Below are 8,016 nucleotides of genomic sequence, written 5' to 3'. Positions count from 1 at the left end.
TTTTCCAATTTATTGGTTTTAAATTTGATTAATATATAATACAAATAAAAATTATAATTACTAAAAACTAACAAATTGTTATTATCTATTAATTAAATAAACAAAAACAAAAAGTAAGAGAGAGAAAACTTTTCAAATTTTTAGGTCAATTTAATGTTACTTATAGGTTTCTTTTTGACTTTTTTAGTAGATGGAGGTGCAAATAATAACTCATGTATTGGTTGTACAAATGTAAAGAATTGTATAATAACTCACCTCCTTATATATATATATTTTGTGTGTTTTTATAGTAATCAAGTCATATTGAATGGTCTTCATAATTGCATATGTATGTTGTTGGGTTTGGTTTGAAAATGTTTCTTGTTTGAATTAAATTCAAACAGTATTTGATTATTACTTTTTTGAGTTCAAATTCTGAATGCGTGTTTGACTTATTAGGTTCGTAAAAATCGTTGCCTAATAAATTAGGTGTATGGGTCGGCTTGAACGAGTGAACCATGTATGAAGTACGAAATGCAAGAATTGAGGACCATGTATATTTATAAATTGGGTGGCCTTTTTTATGAGAATTTAGAGATAAACGTTACTGTAATTAGGAAAAAACATAAATTATATAAACCTTCAACTCAATTATTTTGATCCAAATCTGCTTTAACGTTTTATGGCATTAACCATCCATCTCGATTGGTTGTGGATGTGTGGATGGTTGTAGATCTAAAGAATGTTTATCGGTTGAAATCCAACAGATTTAGGTGGACCAGTCCAATGTCCATTCCGATCTAATCATCCACTGAATGTTTTAGTTTACCATCCGATATAATCCAATGAATGATTGGATCAAATCGGTTTCGTTCATTGAGTATTACTATTACTTATCTATTAGATCCATTCAATATTCTGATCTAATGTTCAATCTGTTAATCCATCATCTTAAAAGGATGACGATTATTAATATATTTTATCCAATTATTCATATATTTTGCTAATTTTGAAAAAAAAACATTATATACAAATATCAACTAAAAACAATATATTAATATATATATATATATATATAGAGAGAGAGAGAGAGAGAGAGAGAGTTATTTTCAGAAGTGATAAATATTTGAGAAGTAAAGAAGTGATTTTAACCCCTTCATACGATTAAAATCGGATTTGACTGGTCAATAATTATGATTTTGACTGGTCAACAACTATGGCTATGTGAAAAATAGAGTGTGATTTCGTAACTTTTACAAATAGGTGGTTAATGGGTTCATATATGAACCTATGTGATTCACGTATGAACTATATGGTCATATGTAAACTCGTGTAATTTACATATGAACCGTCTTAACAGATTAACATATGAACTAATTAACTGATGCGCATATGAACCATTGTAATTTACATATGAACTAATTAAATGATTCACACATGAACCCATGTGATTCACATATTAACTAAGTAACTCATTCATATATGAACTTGTGGGTTCGTATATGAATGAATTTAATAGTTCATATGTTAACTAATTAACAGGTTCACATATGAACATATATTTCATATATGTATCACATGGGTTCACATATGAACATATAGTTCATATGTGTATCACGTTGGTTCACATATAAACTTGTTTATCACCTATTTGTAAAAGCTATGAAACTACCTCTCTATCTTCCCGATACCCATGCGAGGAATTATCATGTGCTTCATGGTCAACAGCGCAAATGTTGACTAGATGAAGGGTTAAAATCACCTGTTCATTTCTCAATATTTACCATTTCTTAAATGAACCTTTCCTCATACATACATACATACATACATACATACATACATACATACATACATACATAGAGGAGCGATCAAATGAAAACCGCACCCATTTGTGTAAACTGTGTAAACCAATCTCATCCATCCATTTTCTTGATCAATGGTCAAGATTAGTTTAGTTTATTTTAGGAAATTAAAAAAAAAAAATATATATATATATATATATATATATATTAAAATTTTATTTTTATATCAGCAATAAGGGCAAAATGGTAAACAAAAATACATGAAATAGTTTCATTGTTTAGATAATGAAATTTTTGCATTGCCTACTGAGTTCATAAATTTTATGATAAAACATGAAATGGTTTCACTGTATTCATTGTTTACTGAGTTCATAAAATTTTATGACAAAACATGAAATGATTTCACTGTATTCATTGTTTACTGAGTTCATAAAATTTTATGATAAAACATGAAATGGTTTCACTATATTCATTGTTTACTGAGTTCATAAAATTTTATGATAAAACATGAAATTTTACTCATGGTTTGATGAGTAATTTCTTATTTCGTGATATTATTAATGAATTTGATTCACTTTTCGCTGATGAATCAGGATTTTTATTCCTTATTCTGAATTTGTTTCAATGTCCTTCACACAACCATGTAAATATGCACCCTATTCATCATGCAATTATTTCAAGACCTACCGATTTCATCATGTACCCGTTTCATCATGCAATTATTTCATGACCAACCGCCTTCATCATGCACCCGTTTCATTTTTCATTTCACCTACTATACGGATCAACTACACCATCACTGAAACGAGTTTCACCATGAAATTCATTCAATACTCATTGTTCAATTACGCCATGAACCATTTTCATTTTCATGAAACATGTTTCATGTACATTAATTTTTTTATTCCAATCTGATTTGATGAACTACACCATCACTGAAACGTGTTTCACCATGAAATTCGTTCAATACTCATTGTTCAATTACGCCATGAACCACTTTTACCTTCATGAAACATGTTTCATGTACATTAATTTTTTTATTTCACTCCTGATTTGATGAATGAATTCATTCCCCTAATGCCTTACAATCTTCAAGATTCTGCGGTATATTCAATCACCACACCATTTAAGAATTTCAAATTTTTAATATTATAATACAATTAAATATTTAAGTGTTACCATTTATAAAATTTTCATTATTACGTTTCCTTATTTAAGATTTATTAATAACTTCCATATTTAATAGAAAAATTGTAAATGATCGAAATACCCTTATTGATTAAATTTAATTAGAAAAAATTTGAATTTTTCTATTGATCGAAATTAGTTTACACGGTTTCTAAGAAATACACGGTTTTCATTTGAACGTGCCTCTACATATATATTAAATGGATGGCAATCGAATGTGGTCGGTCCAATTTTATTAGATTTTGCACTATCATTCAAGAATCAATCGATCCAATCATTGATTGGATCAAATAATATTATGTACACTAAGACCATCTATAATCCAGCATTAGAAACACTAAAAACACAAAAAATGGAGATGTTTTTATCTCCAACCCAACACTAAAACACTAAAAAAACGGAGGTAAAAAATTTTAGTCTCTATTTTGAGGTCAATAAACTAGGCCCCTATAAATATATGTTAATACAATAATAAGTTTTTGTAATTATATATGTATGTATATATATATATATATATATATATATATATATATGGTTGGGTTCCGATAAGAAAAAAAGTTAAATATGAGAAGCGTAAGAAGGGAAATCCACCCCATGGATGTACATTAAGATGAGATGCACCGAAATGAGATGCATCGGGGTGCACCGGATCAATCCGTGTATCAAACACGATTCATGAGTACGTTTAAGATTAAAGGTGATCAATGGTCCAAATGTCTTCTTAACTCCCCTTCTCACACGTAGGGACGAACCTAAGAATTTTTTCAGTGGCACCATTTGACTCCAAGACTCAAATATAGGGAAAAACATTATAAAGGGTGGCACCATTTAACTATAAGAAACAAATATATGAAAAATATTTCAAGCGGCGATACCATTTGACTAAGAAAATGACACTAACAGGATTCAAACTCGGGTGTGGAAAACAACCTTTGCAAACCAACTCTACCAAATAAAACTTGTTCTTATTGTAGTTTCAAAATACATACAGGGTGACACACAACAAATTAATGTGGTTACACCTTTCATGAATCTAATTTTTTTTATCTTTTGATAGAGAAATAATACGGTGGCACCATGTTTGGTCCGTCCATGCTCACATGATCCCTCATATATATATATATAGGCCTATTCAAGGGAGAACTGAGTTGTTTGTGGTAACTATGAGAACCAATATTAACCATAAATCAATAGATAAATTAGAAAATTTATAAATTTGGTAATTTTAAATTAAAATCTTAATGCAAGGATATTTTTGGTATTTTAAAACTCTCCTCTCTTCTCTCTCCGACCACCGTTCTCCAGCCTCCGGCCACCGTCCTCCGGTGATACCACTATGATACCACTGTGATACCTAAAAATATTGACTCTGTTAAACAAAATATATATTGTGATACCTAATCATATATAAGATGCATAGTGATACCACTGTATTACATCTTCGATCGACCACACAAACGACATCAATGTGATACCCAAGCACGTATATGATGCATTGTGATACCATTGTAGTATCACCGGCGGACGGTGGCCGGAGGACGGTGGCCGGAGAGAGAAGAGAGGAGRGAGGAAAGTTTTAAAATACCAAAAATATCTTTGCATTAATATTTTAATTCAAAATTGCCAAAATTATTAATTTCCTAATTTATCTATTGATTTGTGGTTAATATTGGTTCTCATAGTTACCATAAACTAATTAATTCTCATTTGATTAGGCCCATATATATATATATATATATATATATATATATATATATTTTGATTAAAAGTTTATTATATTATGATGTTTATTATTATTATTATTATTATTATTATTATATTAAATATGATTTTTAAGGTTTTTCTGATTGAGATTTTTTTAATTTTTAATGGACCCACCAGTATATTTTTTTAATGATAGGGTTTAAAATTCCTGGATCTTGCATACATCAACTAATTGATTGGCTCATATTATTGTTAATTATATTAATATTATTATTATTGTCAAAATAATGTTGTCATATATTAATAAATTTAACTATTAGTAAGCCTTAAAATTAAATATGATGAGGTAAATTGTATGTTATTTATTTTATTTTATCTAACCTTTTGTGTTTAATTGCTTTTAAATTCAAAAACCAAATTTTGGAAGTATTAAAAATCTAAGTAAAAGCAAGTATACATCTTTTTCAAATCATGTGCCTCTTTATTTAACGAGTGTTCATGAATACTCAAGAATAACCTTAACATACTACTAAACAGCTGTAACAGAAAGCTTTTAACGTACTTGCAAACGTAAGAATTTGATACTAAATACATCTAGAATCGAATATTGAACGTTAAAACGCAGTGAACAACTTGAACGAAACGTAGCTCAAGCTAAAGATATCGATTGTGCTTATGTTTGAAAATAAAAGTTGCATCTTCTCGACCGCTTTTCGGTTTGGTTTCCACCTTAGCTGGCCTTGACGTACAGATAAAAGTCAACTTTATGTTAAGTAAGTTTAGTAGTTTTAAACCACTATTTTAATCATTTTCTGCACATATATATGGCATTAAAGATGCCAACACACTATGAACATATGCATAGTATAATATCCGTGTTCTGTTAACTCGTACAAATAGGGTTAAGTGAAATTTTGGTAGAATTGTGCATAACATATTTGTACCCTAAACTATGTCAAAAGTTGAGTTTATACCTAATTTGACGTAAAGTTGATAATATAAACTTGAAAGGTTAAAATCGTCAAACGATTAAACTTTATATATATATATATATATATATATATAATATATAGATATAATTAAAAATAAAAAAAATAAAAGTAAATATATATATGTATATACACGAGAATGAGGACGGTCATCACCACCACATTCTCTCAATTCTCAATCTCTCGTCTCTTTTTTTCTCTCTAAAATTCTCTCGTCTTCTCTCTAAATTTTACGTCAAGTTAGTAAGGGGATCGAGGTAACAATTATATATTCGGAATTCACTCTCCGAACCCTTCTTAAAGGTATAAATCTCATTCGATTTCATTAAGGTGTTTATGTTAGGGTTATTTAGACCGGTTTATAAACTGTGTTTATATCTAAGTTTACGGATTGATATTGTCAAAATTATGATATATTTGATGTTTAGGATGCTAGTACTGGTTATATTGATATAGAAATAAAAAGAGTATATTATAGTTTCAATATGGTTAGATTGTGGGTAAATGTTTAACCGTACACCAATAGTTCGGTTAAATGTCGGAAGGAGTAAAAATGCATGATTAAGCTTAGGTTAACGACCATTGGATTTGTTTTACTGTTTAGCATGTTAAAATATGTTTATAGCATGTAAATGTAGCGAATAACGGAAGTTGGATCATAAAGGTTAGTCGGGAATTACGGAATCGAATTTTACCGATAATGTAACTCCCGTACTTTGACAGTGTATAAATCACAAACCGTAAGTTGGATTAAGCTTGTATTTTGCAGTCAGGAAGATCATACTGCATACTATAACTTTCATTAAGGGTCAAAATTCCAGTTATGACTCTAAGTAGCTCAAAACAGTGTGTTTTTTAGGCTGTTTACACTGTATCCGGGATTAATTTACAGTTTTGTAAAATTCATATAAAATAGATGGATGATCCAAATGAGATGATTTCAAAAGCAATAGACTCGTATGATACCAACCTACAACTTTCATTTAGACAGTATAGTCTGGATTGGTCTCTAAGTAAGATAAAAATGCTTAGAAATAAGAGGGTCGGAAACGGTTGGATCGGAAGAGAATAATGCTAAGTTTTACGTTTGAGTTTTCAATTCGTATCCAACTGTCCTTCTTGAGGTCTACGTTGTTTAAGTAGATTAAGACCTAAGTAATTTTATTAGAATAGTTATATTATGGTTTTTATGCTTTATAAATAGTAACCCGTTTATGCATTCGTTAGGCACGCGGGCAAGTCAAACTTGATCGTGAATTTCCGTTTGATCGTGCGTTAATTGTCAAATTCAATTAAGGTACGGATTTCATATCTCACTTGATACGGGGATAGCCATTTGCGTAAGGCTTCCTAATCCGGATAATCTGTGATAAATTCCGAATAATTTGTTATGAATTTCCTTTATGCTTATCAAATGTTATTGAACTTTGTTTTCTTTTGAATTACGACTTATATTCTTATTCGGACTATGGATCATTTTGATCACTTGAATTGTTTTATTGTTTCATTTGTGAAATATTTTACTATAGACTCAATAACTGGAGCACCGGTATTGAGATGTTTCCATGGTGACTAAAACGATCATGGCGTCCTTATTTTTATAGTCCTTAAAAGTGGATTTGATTATGTACCGGTCGAATAGAGGGCGTATGGATCGATCCTAGGAACCGTTATCGGATATTGAATTGTGGTCGTGGTTAAATTCACGGAGAGGATTGATGTGTTGTGCTCACACCCCTTTCCTCACTTGTGCCTGAATGGACTGATCATCCTTTGGGAACAACGCATCCTCGTGATGCAGTTTGGTCTTCGGACCCTTGATATGCTTTTGGGGCATTTTGACTTTCTTTTGGATTATCATTTGGCGTTATCAATTGTTTTTGAACTTGTTATCTCATATTCATTGTTTAGTTATATTATTATCCATTCACTGAGCATTAAGCTCAGCCGAGATTTTCTTGTCCTCGGCAGGTACATGACTTAGCAGGGACTTTTGGGGTGAAAGCTACGGAGATGACAATATAGAAGATAACCCATTAAGTCATACTTTTGTTAAACTTTTGATGACTAATGTAGACATGCTGGTATATTGGGACCGTATTTTGAGACACGTTATCTCCGTTTGTGGTTATGTAATTATCTTTTGGTAAATTTTATTAGCTGCTCTGTTTTATATAGCACGTTGTTAGTTTTATTCCAATTGTGGCATCTCCCGTCTTTGACCACGCGGGACGGGGGTGTTACACATAGATTCATACATAAATCTAAAAACGAACAAGTGATCATGATAATGTTGAACTTTGTTATGTATATAATGTCAATGTTACACAAATATAACACAAAAAATATTAAAA

The sequence above is a fragment of the Cynara cardunculus genome (assembly GCF_001531365.2).
Source record: "Cynara cardunculus var. scolymus isolate 2C chromosome LG 11, CcrdV1, whole genome shotgun sequence".
In the NCBI taxonomy this organism is placed as follows: domain Eukaryota; kingdom Viridiplantae; phylum Streptophyta; class Magnoliopsida; order Asterales; family Asteraceae; genus Cynara; species Cynara cardunculus.
This window is presented reverse-complemented; position numbering follows the sequence as displayed.